Raw genomic sequence first — 13467 nt, 5'->3', positions numbered from 1 at the left:
ACTTCCGGAGCAGAACAGAACAGAACATGGACACAGAACAGGGAAACATACAGCCGTAACAAACTGTTGTGAAAAGATACCCTGAAATTATAAACTCATTATATTTTCATCACTTATTCATTATAACAAGCCTAAAATTTCTAAAGTAACAACAGCTTCTGTGGCGTGTTTCAGCATAATTAAAACTGACTGCACTTTCAAGGATAAAGCTGACTTTGATTAAAGAGATTAATCAGCTTGCTATCAAAAATGTGGGTTTAATTGTACTAGTGAAGCCCACCGCTGTTTGTTGTTTAGGCTATTAGGTTCTCTTTAGTCTTCATTAAGGAAAAAAGCCAAACAGTAGCCAACACCAATGAATGTTCTAAATCTGTTACAAGTCAAGGTTACAGATATTGATCTTCTACAAAATGACATTTCTGAAAAATGGAAGAAATGGTCCAAAAGATCACTTTAGTTTGAAAGTCCCAGACCTTCCTCACTATAAATGATACTGACATTGTATCAGCCTAGAGGAAAGCGTGTCTTTTTTTCCCCCTCTTTATATCTTTTTACTGCAGTCAGGTGAAATAAAAGCTGAATACTAATTGATTTCTCAGTGGGATCAGGCTTTATACCTGCAACAACACAGAATCAAGTCCGGTTCAATAACCTTTATTACGCTTTATCTGCCTTTTCATCTTCATTTCTCGGCGAAATAATTAGAAATGAACAAGTGAAGAAAATTAAGTCAAATACTTTCTGATAACGCAGATTCTGTGTTGCCACATGAAATAAAGAATCAAAGATTAATATCTTATCAAAAGGAACTGATAAAGATTAATTTGAGTGTAAATTTGTTAACCTATAAAATGTGTTAACCTTTATGTGGTTCGTTTATGTTTCTCTACATCTATTCCTTATATCCATCCTAAACCATCTTTGCAGGATTGGGGGGGACTCGTGCTACACCAGACTAGATCTAGTATTGCTGACTTGTGTTTAATACTAACATAGGTACTGGATACTTCATGTGGGAAACTTGGACATAAGCTTATCACCCTACTTGTAACTATTTTGTACGTATAATTTTAAGCCACGCTAGCAGCATGGTGATGTTGGTTGGTCGGTCCACCACTTTGGTCCTGACAGAAAAATCAATAACAACTATTGGACTACTAAATATTTATGGTGCCAAGAGGATGAATCCTACTAACACTGGTGATCTTTTGAGTCTTCCCACAGCGCCACAAGCAGGTCAAAACATTCACTCATCTTGTTAAATGTCTCAACATCTACTTGATGGGTTGTCACAAAATTGTGTACAGACATTCATGTTTGGCAGACAATGAGTCTTAATGACTTCGGCAAGCCTCTATTTTTTCCTGTAGCGCCACCATGAGGTTGACATTTGCAGTTTTGAGTGAAATGTCTTAAAGGCCACTGAACACTCCCACAATACTTTAAATTTATGACTAAATACCTGCTGACATTCCGATTAGCCTCAGTCATACTTTGTATTTAGTGTTAATTAGCAAATGTTAGCGTGCTAATATGCTAATCTATGATTGTGAACTTTATTGTATACATGCCAAACATCAGCATTTTAGCATTGTCACTGTGAGCATGTCTGTGAGCCTTTTGGTCAAAGCACCGCTGTGCTGTACAGCCTTACTGAGCTGCTAGCATGGCTGTGACGATATATACAATGAGAGGATTTGTCTACCATCAGGGAATGTGTCTTACCATTTATCCCATTATTTCTGGGTGTATTAGGGCTTCATGGGCAATGTTGCAAATAAAATCAAGCATATACAGAGATGAAGGTACTTCTGTCATTATTCAAAGGGGGACAGTAGTGAAATGACAAGAAATAATGGGAGAGAATGGGAATAACACAACAAAAGGTTTATCTCCAAAATCATTTTCCAGTCACAATATAATGGTATCCATTCTAACCACTATTCCACCACGACGCCCTGTGAAATAGGATTTTATCCATGTCATCCACCATTTTTGAACAGATGCAGCACTCCTTTGTTAGCGTCCTTTTGTTCCCCACGTGTTGCGATAACATGGCATTTACAGCCTTAATAAGGATGATTTTAGTTGATATAATACATTTACACAAGAAAGCTTCTACACTAGGTTTGAAATGTGTGTGATCTATTACTTGATACACATTTCTTGCCCCAAGGGTCTAATTTTGTGATGCTCTGATAGGAGTATATGTATTATTATTCCAGTCTCATAACTCAGTCTTAATAGTAAAACCCATTCTGTTTCCGTCTCTTTAAACAGATAAAAACTGTCAAGAGCCCTTTGCCAAACAGAAACTGTGATTAGTTTTCTTTGACTAAGGGAACAAATTCATTCTTATCTTCCAGCCACACAAAAACCAGCTCTGACAACTGGTTTTCTTCAACTCTTAGTGTGGCAGTCCATCTAGTGGTGGCATTCACCTTTACATATGAAGTAAGACATTTAGCTGAAAGATTAAATCAAAATAAGATAGCGGGCACATGTGTGTAACTACTGCGATGGCCTATATCACCACTACATGACCCAGACAAGTTTAAAATAAACAGGAAGAAAGGCCCTGGAGACACGCTGAAGTCCCTGGATACTAACAGAACAAGAGCACAGGCATATTAAAATTATAATATTCCTAGTTTCTGCCAATCTTTGCAGAAATGTTTAAATACCATTAAAGCCACAATAAATCTATGATGTCCTTGAATGCATAAGATACCCAAACCTCTGTTAACGGCACAGGAAGGACTTGCATTGGCAGCGGGGAACTCTTCGATGCAGTATTTGTTTAGATGGCACCACATTATGAATTAGGAGATACAGATTAACTGTAATCAATGAGCCTAATGCAGTGACCTGAACAGAACAAATGTACTGGGCTGTGATCATTCAGTGAGCCACAAGAGACACTCTGGATAAGATTAAGAGATAACGTCACATATAAAGTTATAGAGAGCCAGTCATATGCCATCGCTGTTCCACTACATTAGTATTCATCCCATCAAACTCCAGCCCTGGAGCTATTGATTGCTGAATGCCAAGTGCTAAAGGCCAGTCAAATAAAACGAAGAACTCAAGAAGAGTCTGAATGATCCCACAAGACTGAAAAGAGGGAACTTGCAGGACCTGATTTAACCGAAATGTAAACCTGGAGGTCTCATCTCTCCGAGCTCTTGGCTAATCTGCACGCTTCAGAAATAAACAACTCTTCACTTCCACACATTCAGAAATAAACACATTTTAGGATCAACTACTCTGATGTAACGCAAGATCGCATTCGTTTTAAACTACAAAATAATTACCAAGTGGCAAGAACTGCTTTGTATCAAATTTCTAGTGTGCAATTTGCTTGGAAAAATGCATTTTGAAATATCTTTAGCTGATGTTCTTACTATGCAGACAGACAGGGGGAATGTTTTCAGCATGTTTTACAATCCAAAACATCACCATACAATGCCTTTTTTTTTTTTTTTTTAATCTTCACAAGCTAGACACTCAACTGAGAACTATCTGCCATTATTGTTGTCTAATATTACCTGAGGCTGTGTTTTTAACTTAAGCAAATAAACCCAAAGGATTGTTTTTAAAATTATGTTTTATTTATTAAGAATTGTGACCAAATTATATACTAAACAGCACATTTTAATGTGCAGAAATACACTGGGTCAGAACTCTCTGGTAGACAAACCAGGCAACAATGAATCTGTTACTAAACAACGTCAATCCTATCTTTGGAATTTCTGCAATGCAATTACTAGTTACTTAGCAGCTGGTTCAATCTTTGGATATTCATTTTGGAAAGTCGTGACTGTAACCATATGAGTGCAAACAGAGAAAAAAACAAAGATACTTATCTCTGATCAAATAACAGACATATTGGTTTGGCTTTGTCTATCATTACTAGGGGTGGGAATCACCAGAGGCTCCACAATACGATATTATCACGATGTTGCGGTTTGATTTTATTGCAATTTTAAATATATTGAGATAAATTGCAATTTATTACCTTTTTTCAACTAGGTCCCTAAAGTCAAACTTTGTCAACATCTGTTTATCTAAAAAGATACATTTCTCTGTTTGTTCATATCACTTTTTCTTACTTATATATCACTTATTTCAGTCGTCACACCCAAAACCATCAACAGACTGCTATCTGCCGTTCTTTGTGCCTCATGTAACATATACACACACACACACACACACACACACTAATATATATATATATATATGGCCCTTTCCTGCCAGGTCCATACAGAATGGTTTTCTTGCAAAGAGCCCTGACCTCATCCCCATCCAACACTTATAGTATGAACTCAAGCGCCAACTGTGAGCCAGGCTTTATCGCCCAACAGACCTCACTAGTGCTCTAGTGGATGAATGGGAACAAATCCCTGCAGCCACAAGGGATGAAAAGAAATGAGATAATCAGCAACAATCAATGTTTGGTATGCCCGTATATTTGTGGCCACACGGTGTATTATATCACTTCACTTGTCTTTCTCTTGTTAAGCAGTCACCAAGCAAAAATAAGACAATTAATGCTACTCTGTCCTGTTTTAATGCTGTCGTGAGAAAAGTTGACCACTGAAGCATCACATACATGCCCATCACTGCAGTCTGAGTTCAAACGAAGACCTTGTACTTGAATAGCGATGACTCCTAGTCGAATCTCCATGCATGCATTATCTCTGCTTGTCTGTATTCAAATCCCAGGGAGGCCCTTTTCTTTACTGGCTCCCCTGAATTACATTTCCCTCTCCCCACCGTGTCTGAATGGCAAGACAGAATGTGCTACAAACTGCCTGTACTTGGAATAAATCTATAAAAGCAACAAACAGCAACAACGAGGCATCAGCAGCAGAGATGGTGCTTGAGAAATATAAAAAAGGGAAAACAGCACTCAGTTCAGATCATCTTCTGATATATTTTGCAGGCAGGCAGCATGTTTATATGTTGTGGGTACATCGTTGTTTTTATTCTCTAGTATCTGAACACAAAGCACGTGAAAACCACTGATTGGTGTGTCAAAAAAACAGGTTAACGTTATATTAGAGGCTCAACTGTAATGTTTACCTTCACAGCAGGATGCGTTAAGTTTTAAGTCTGGATACATGATTGATATGGCCTGCAGGTACATAAAGATATTTTTTTTGTTCGAAACATCATGAGACAGTAACAACATGTAAACAAACAATATGAGTGGAGGAAGAAAAGCAATACAGTCACAGATTTAGCCGAGATTTTTTACACACATGCACACATTTGTTCCACTATCCCCGTGGGGACATGTTATTGACATAATGCATTCCCCAGCCTCTTTCCCTAATCTCAACCATCGCAACTACATGCCTAAGCTTAACCCAACCCCTCACTTTAGCTCAACTGTAACCCTAAAACCAAGTCTTAACTCTCAAAAAGCAGTCTTTACCCGTGAGGACCTCAATTTTTTGTCCCCACGATGACGTAAGTCCCCATCAGTCAGTGTGCATTCAGGTTAAAGTACCCCCGGGATATAATGAAACACAAACACAAAGCTGTAGGCAACATGTGAATACACAAGGCTCTGACATTATAAAAAGAATTATAGCTCAGAAACTGCAAGCCAAGTGTGACTGCAGCCAGGATGTGACAGTAAACCCTCTGAATTCTGGAGCCATCTGCCCCTCTGGGTCTGAGCTCCTGCTGCAGCTGGAACTAACATTCAGAATATTGGAAGTATGATAAATATATAACAGTGTGGTCAGTGAGCTGGGGGATGGACGCCGGAATTAACAGCGGTCAAACTTGAAACACTCCATCTACAAGGAATCTGGATGAAGCTAAAATTAGATGTTGCAGTTAGGCAATGACTCAGCTTTTTTAAACACTATAAGCAGAATTATTTTTGCCCCGGATGTTCTCTCAAATATTTAAACCATTCAGGCATATACCATATAGACCAGTATTGGGCTGAACAATTTTGAAAAACTATCTAATTGCAATTATTTTGTCTGATATTGCAATATGATTTGAGATATTAGAGGGAATTTAATTCATTATTCTAATTTTCATTTGAAAACATATTTAAATGATTAAGGTGTAATTTTTGCAAGGATCTGTACCAAACAAAGATGTTTTCTTTTATCATAACAAATACTGCACCTCCATATTGCAATTTCAATGATATTTTGATTAATCGTTCAGCCCTACACTTGTGGTTTCCAATCTCAGGGTCACAACCCGCAATGAATGGGAGGATTACCCAGTTAGGAAAAAAACATAAGAATACATGATAAATTTATTTTTTCTGACTGTAACCCAGCTTTATTTGCAAAATACTACTAAATAGGGGTGTGATGAGATCTCGTGCCACGCAAGATTAAATTGTGACGATATTTCTTGTCAGGTAAAAAGCTGTCTCACGAGACTCAAGAAATTACATTTTTCACATGCTGTCAATCCACAAATTAATTTTCTCAAGCAGTGAAATACAAATGTATAACTGATAAGATTCGTGGAGCTAATCAACTCAACCCAGCTGATTGACACCGGCCTAACCCGCTCGTGCTGTGAGTCCAGACTGCTGTGATAAGTGGTTACATAGCTGACTAGAGTTTTGCAACATAAGCATCTAAAAACTGAAGCCAGCCTGCTCTATTTGGGACTGTGAGCTGCACTTTATCTGAGCTGCTGAAGTTAACGTGTGTGGATTTGTGCCTGATCAAAAGTGTTTCAGTTACTTTCTGTTACACATACAGCATGCAGTCCCAAACTGCGTTGGTCAAACAGTCTGAAGGGGATAACGTTACTAGCGGATCAATAACGTAATGCACAGCAGAGTAAAGGGCTGGTAGACTTCTCATTAAATGATCACTTTACTCTGGTAATACTCTTGCCCTTTTTCTGGACATGTCAGAGAACACAGATGTGCAGACAGTTTTGAACATGAGCTGCTGAAACACAGGAGGTATTAAAGTCCAGGAGTTTATAACTAAATTAAAATTTAATAATTTATCATTGAGGTGACTAAATCATGACTCAGCAGGGATATTACATGAGAAAAGTTGATCTAAAGGAGAAACAGGTCTGAAAGCAGCACAGAATGACTGAGAGCTGCACTGACTTATATTCTGTAATAGTTAGGCAATAGAGTTTGAACTGTCACCTGCCACCTGAATTTTGTGTTTCTTTATATAAATTTAAAAAAATCACCATAAACTGGTGCAGAAAAATGCATCATAAGGCAGCAAATAAAGTGTTTAATGCTCAGAATTTTCATATAATTCAGCATTAATTAAAAAAAACAAAAATCTCATCTCATCTTGATCTCGTGAACCCAATCTCGAATCTCATCTCGTGGGTTAAGTGTCTCGTCATAACCCAACTACTAAACACTCTGAGGGGAAAATCCCTCTTCCATTGAACTGGTCCCAAATCATCGGCACTCAAAAGTTGAAGAACCACTGACATAGATATAGATCATAACTACAGTCTCACAGAACAGGTTTTGGTCTTGTTCAAATGTGTCATTTTCATGTCTTTATGACCTTTTCAGGGTTTAAGTATGGGATTGCATAAATTACAAATTATAAACTAATATAGCAGATGACCCATGTCTTTTGGGCCAAGGCCCTGTAATCTTGGTTTCAAATATTAAGTACTGCCTTAAATATTCATGATAAAATAAGCAACAATGAAAGTTTCTTTAGTTAATTTTTATTAAGAGTTACTCAAATCTCAGGTAATCTGCTTCTTCAAGATTGTGGTTGTGCTTTGATCAGATTTGATTGACAGTGGCCTGGCAACACAAGCAAACAAATGTCACCAGACTCACACGAGATTTTTTTTTTTTTTTTAACCAACCGAGCCCCAGACACTACAAACCAATAAACAAATTACAAACAAAAACACAAATACCTCAAGTAAAATCACCAAAACTGTTTAAACTTTGCCAGAACATCGTTTGCTTATGTAGGTTATCTTTGCTCATAGGAAAAAGATTATTAAAATACGAAAATACGTTTTCAGGGACTTTAACGTTAACATTAAAATAAATAAATAAATAAATCATATGAAACGAATGACAACAATCAAACTGAACACATGTTTCAGCATCAAGGGGAGTTTTGACTTTGCTACCAGCTTGAGTCTGAACACCATGGATGCAGAGCTTTCCTCGAGGAACCCGTTTAATTTATCAAACCCCGTGATGAAAAACAATTACGACACTGATACAACTTGTGAACAGCATCATTTACCTTTAATATACTAATCAAACACAAAACGTGAAGCACAGCAGCAACACTTTGTGTCCACAGTCACATTGAACAGCAAGAAGCTAAACGCACGTTACCTCCATTAACACCGTGAGTATCCCCAATAAACATCTTAAAACTCTTATAATACATCAAAGATGAACCCGGTAAACTCTATAGAAATTATATAAACGTCAGCGGTATCATACCTGTCGCTTGTCCTGCACCTTCACGCCGAGAGCAGCCTCCTTCAGGGCGCAGACATATTGGATTACTGCACATTGCTGGCTGTATGCTGCTGTTAATCCCAGAGCTGCCACCTGCTGGTGTGGAGGACCAGCTGCAGCATCTGCGAGTAAAGCTGAGAAGATAAACTTTATTAAGAAAGAAGAAATTCACCTGTTAGAGCTGCTCCTGATACATACAACAGAAGAAAATAAATAAACAAAATACAAATAGAATAGTTATGCTAAATATGTAGTATCCAATACTTATGCATTTGACTCATAACAGTTCAAAATAGCACTGTAGCAGCAGGACAGAGGGTCAGTGACCTTCTACGGGGAGAGCAGTGATTGGTGGTTATGTAGGGACTGAACCCTTCTATAGAATTTGACCTCTAACCCCTTGTTTTGTTACCTCAAAATAGTACTGTACCCTTCTATGGGTTTGACCTTTTACTTTACAGACTCAAACCCTTCTATGGTACCTAACAGATACCTAAACATATCCTATATAAGCTATGTTTGATGTACAGAGAGACAGAGTGGCCATCGGGCTGGGTCACTCTCCAAGCTGCTGCAGAGCTTGTAATTGATGCTGAACTCCTTGATTTAATAAACTTTTATGATCAAGAACAGTGTCAAGCGGGTTTCTTCTCAACACATCATCGCAGCATTATTGTTCGGACACCACATGTGTACAATATATACACCTTTTGTGTATATTTTATATTTATATTTATATAATTTATATTTAGATATTTAGATATATTGCAACGGTCACAGCAGGAGGTAGTTGCAGATGTAGAAATAAATATAAATGCACAGGACAAAATATATACAGCGGTGCAGTTTAACATGATAAAGGCTATATATCCTATATATATGGCTATGAATATACAGTACACAAGCCATCACTCTGATGAACAGCTGACTTCTGACTCGCAGTGTCAGGAAGCATTCCTGTGCAATAACCCAGTAACTCTGCCTCTAATCAGCCACCTGTTTACTGGTTACCACTTATTATATCATATTGTATATTGTATATACTGTATACCAAATCCACCTACATCAAGTAATATCTGCACATAATATTTATTTATTCCTGCATCCTTTGCACTATGCTCCATCACACTGTGTATATGTTTACATGTATGCATGTATGTGTATGTGCACCTGTATATGTCATCCACCTCCGACATGTACATAATAAGAATAATGGTAAAAATAATTTACATCTTTTGCACTCTGCTCGTTACTCTACTGTCTCAATCTGTCTGTACTGTTTTTGTTTATAGTGTGCATATATGTGTTCTTTATACTTTAGCCTGTGTCTGATTTTATTATTTTATTATTGTATTATTGTATAAGTAAGCACATTGTGAGCAATGTACAATCCAGAGCCATTCTTCACATACCTGGCAATAAAGCAGATTCTTATTCTGATTCAGTACTGATAATACTACAGTGTATCAGAAATAATAGTGCAACAAAGTGACTGTGATAAATGTTGGCTGATGTTATTGTCAAGTGTTTCTTTTAACTGCGAGGTGTCCACACTTGACAAGGACCAGACTTCGGATTTCACTCAGAATAATTTATTTGAATAATTGAACAGGAGTTGAACAGTATAGGTGAAAAACCTTTAAACACAGAAATAAAAAGCATTTTGAATAAACAGTATTTCCACAGTAAACACAAGTCAAGGTAAATATTTCCAAAACGGTAAGTATATTTAAATTCAATATTATTCTTCACATTTCACCAAACTAATTATGCATTTTAATTAATCTTTAACAAAACAATTTTGGCTTACTATTTAAGCATTCTTTTACACAAATTAGGTAGAAAACCCACACATTTTAACCATATATATCCATGCATTTGAACATAGTTTCTCCCTCTCTTCAACCATGCAGCGACAACTTTAACACACCCATATTAACACCTAAACAGAAAAGATTTAAACAACATTCAAGTGAGCTTACCGATAGCCCGTCAAATCAAAAGTCTCATTCCCCGCAGTGGATGTGTGCTGCTCATTCCGTCATGTCAGTCCCTTTCCACCAGCCAAATGACTGCGTTATATGCTCCCGCTGATTGAAGTGTGTGCGAGCTTCTGATTGCTCAATCTAATTCACCTGGTCGAGGGTGCGCCAGGGCGCGCACGCACGGTCACACGCGGCTGCCGATGCAGAGCGGGGCGGCACGCAGGTGAGACGGCATGCAGGAGGAGGCGGGCACACGGGAGACAGGCGCACCTCTGCCAGATCAGCGCGACACCTCCCACTCGATCTTTACGTGGCGGCGCCCGGAAAGATCGTACTCTCAGGTGGGCTGGTCTCTGACTTGATCCTCCCATGGTATGAGGACCACAAGGCGCCGGACGTCCCGATGCAGTATGGTACTTGATCCAGGATCTGCGGCACCAGGTCTTGAGCTTCTCACAGAGATGCTGGAACTTGGGGAGACTCTCACATGAACATCTCGAACGACACCTCTGAAATCAGGATTTGCGCCGATGACTCTTGCAAGCCTGAACTGCCCTCTCAGTGCATTTTGGTCGCAGAGCCAAACTATGTCTCCAATGGTAACGTTCCTTTCAGCAGTATGCCACTTACTGCGAATGAACAGGTTCGGGCCAGCAAGTTGGCTCCAGGACTTCCAGAAGTTGTTTACTATCGTTTGCACTTCTTTGAGCCTCTTGAATGGGTAGGTGGTGTAGTCGACAGTTTTGAAGTCTCCACTTTGTGTAGCTCGACCAAGCAATAAGTTGTTTGGCGTGATGTACTGGATGCGCTCTTCTCGGCTTTGGACTCTGGCGTCAATGGGTCTCTCATTGGCAAGATTAGCAGCTAGCTGGAGCACTGTCAGGAACTCACTGAAGGTAAGACCTTCTACATTGCCAAGGCTTTGGAGGGCTCTCTTGGTGACTCTGACAGCAGCTTCGGCGGCTCCGTTTCGGTGAGGTGAATCGGCCGGGAGGATTTTCCACATCCAGGTGTCTCATTTTTGGCAGCATACTCTTCAAGTGACTCTTTGCTCTGTTGATTCAGGTAAGTGTACATCTCTTTTAGGACAGGTCTCGCTCCGACAAAGTTCGTACCAGGATCAGACCAGATTTTACGGGGATGGCCTCGGACAGCGGTGAATCTCTGGTAGGTAAGCAGGAAGCTCTCTGTTGATAGTGTGTTTGCCAGCTCGACATGAATGGCTCGGCTGGACATACAGCAAAACACGACGCCCCATACTTTCATGGTCACTCTCTTTTTGACATCATCCTTAACATGGTAAGGTCCAAACAGGTCAACGGACGTAAACTCGAATGGTGCAGCAGGACTAGACCTCTCATCAGGTAAGTTTCCCATTATTTGCTTGCAGGTTCTTGCTTTCTTGCAGACGATACACTTGTCAACGACTTTTTGGGCAATGACCCTTCCTCTGATGACCCACGCCTTTATCCTCATCCGCAGCAGGGTTCCCGCCACACCTTCATGTCCCTTACTGTGTGCTTCTCTGGCTAGCAGGGTAGATAACCAGGCTTGGAAAGGTAGGAGGGGAACAGCTCTGCGGTCTTCTTTGAAGGTCTGGATTCTCCCACCACAAACTAGAAGTCCACTTGTTTGGTCTCTGTAGACGACTAATCTGTCTGTTGTGGTGCCTGGGAAGTTGACGCCCTCTTGTGCTGCTAGGCAAAGGTCTCGAAACACGTCCCGTCTCTCTCTGACTGTAAGGATACCCGAGGATGGTACTGCCTCCCACTTTTCTTGGTCTCTGGTTTGGCACTTAAGAACTTTTTAGCTGCTCTCCAGATCCAAGCCACAGTCCCAATCAGCCTTCTCAGGTTGCTGAAGCGCTTTCCATCGACTAGATGCCGGACTGCTGCTCCTGCTGGTGGTCTTTCATACTCTAGCTGGGCTGGATTTTGTGCCGTTTTCAGGCGACATCTGGAGAGTAGTGCTACGAATGTTTTTTTCTGGATCCTTGTGACTTTGTCCGAGCTTGGGCTGCGACGTCTCTGGCGGATTTCTTTGGCCACTCATCGTCAGGAAGTTGGAGGAACTTTGGACCCGACTGCCACTCGGAGTCCTCAGTTAGGGCATCTGGACTGGCCCCTCTAGTGATGATATCTGCGATGTTTGCTGGCCCTGGAATCCACCACCAGTCTTGGACGTCGGTACTGCTCTGGATCTCACCAACGCGATTTGCGAAGAAAGTCTGGTAGCCATAACTCTCACGCTGTATTGCACCCAGGACTGTTTGACTGTCGACAAGATGATACCATTTCTTGACCTGGAGTCGGCAGTGTCTCTGGAAGTAGGTCTTGAGGCGGGCTGCGAAGACTGCTCCGCATATCTCAGCTTTTACAGGATCCCCTTTGTGGTCAAGGGGGGTCAGCTTGGATTTGGATTCGACCAGTCTCACAACGACACCACGGCTGCAACTCCAGCGAAGATACATCACTGCGCCATATGCGTGTTGGCTGCCATCAGAGAATGTGATTGCACTGGGCTCTGCGCAGAGATCTGGTGGAGTCAGGGATCTGGTGAAACGAAGTTGGCTCAGGTCAGCATATTCTTCCAATAGCTTTATAGCGTCTTCTCTGAGACCTTCAGACAAAGCAGCATCCCACGAGTCTTCTAGCCAGTATTTTACCTTGGCTTCTTGAAAAGCTCTCCTGACCAGGATGGCACCCTTTTGTTTGACAGGAGTCACAAGGCCGAGTGGGTCATACAGGCTAGAAACCTGGCTTAGCAGCTCTCGTCTGGTGAGTGGATCAGGTGTTTGATTTCTGACCTCCTGTCTGAGCAGGTTTTGACCAAGGCGCATCTTTCTCCTTTTCTTTGAGAAGTTAACTGCAACCATGACATGGAGTTTGTCGTCATTGATGGTGTAACCAAGGCCAAGGGCTTTGTTGTCGTCTTTTGTCAGCTGGTTTGGTAGGATCATAGTCTTTGGTATCTCATCCTTGGGTTCTTTCCTCCCACCTTGAATGGAGT

The sequence above is a fragment of the Micropterus salmoides genome, unplaced genomic scaffold, assembly GCF_014851395.1.
Source record: "Micropterus salmoides isolate LMB-PRFRI ecotype aquatic unplaced genomic scaffold, ASM1485139v1 Ms_hic_scaffold_2657, whole genome shotgun sequence".
Taxonomy (NCBI): domain Eukaryota; kingdom Metazoa; phylum Chordata; class Actinopteri; order Centrarchiformes; family Centrarchidae; genus Micropterus; species Micropterus salmoides.
Note: the sequence above shows the minus strand (reverse complement) of the source record.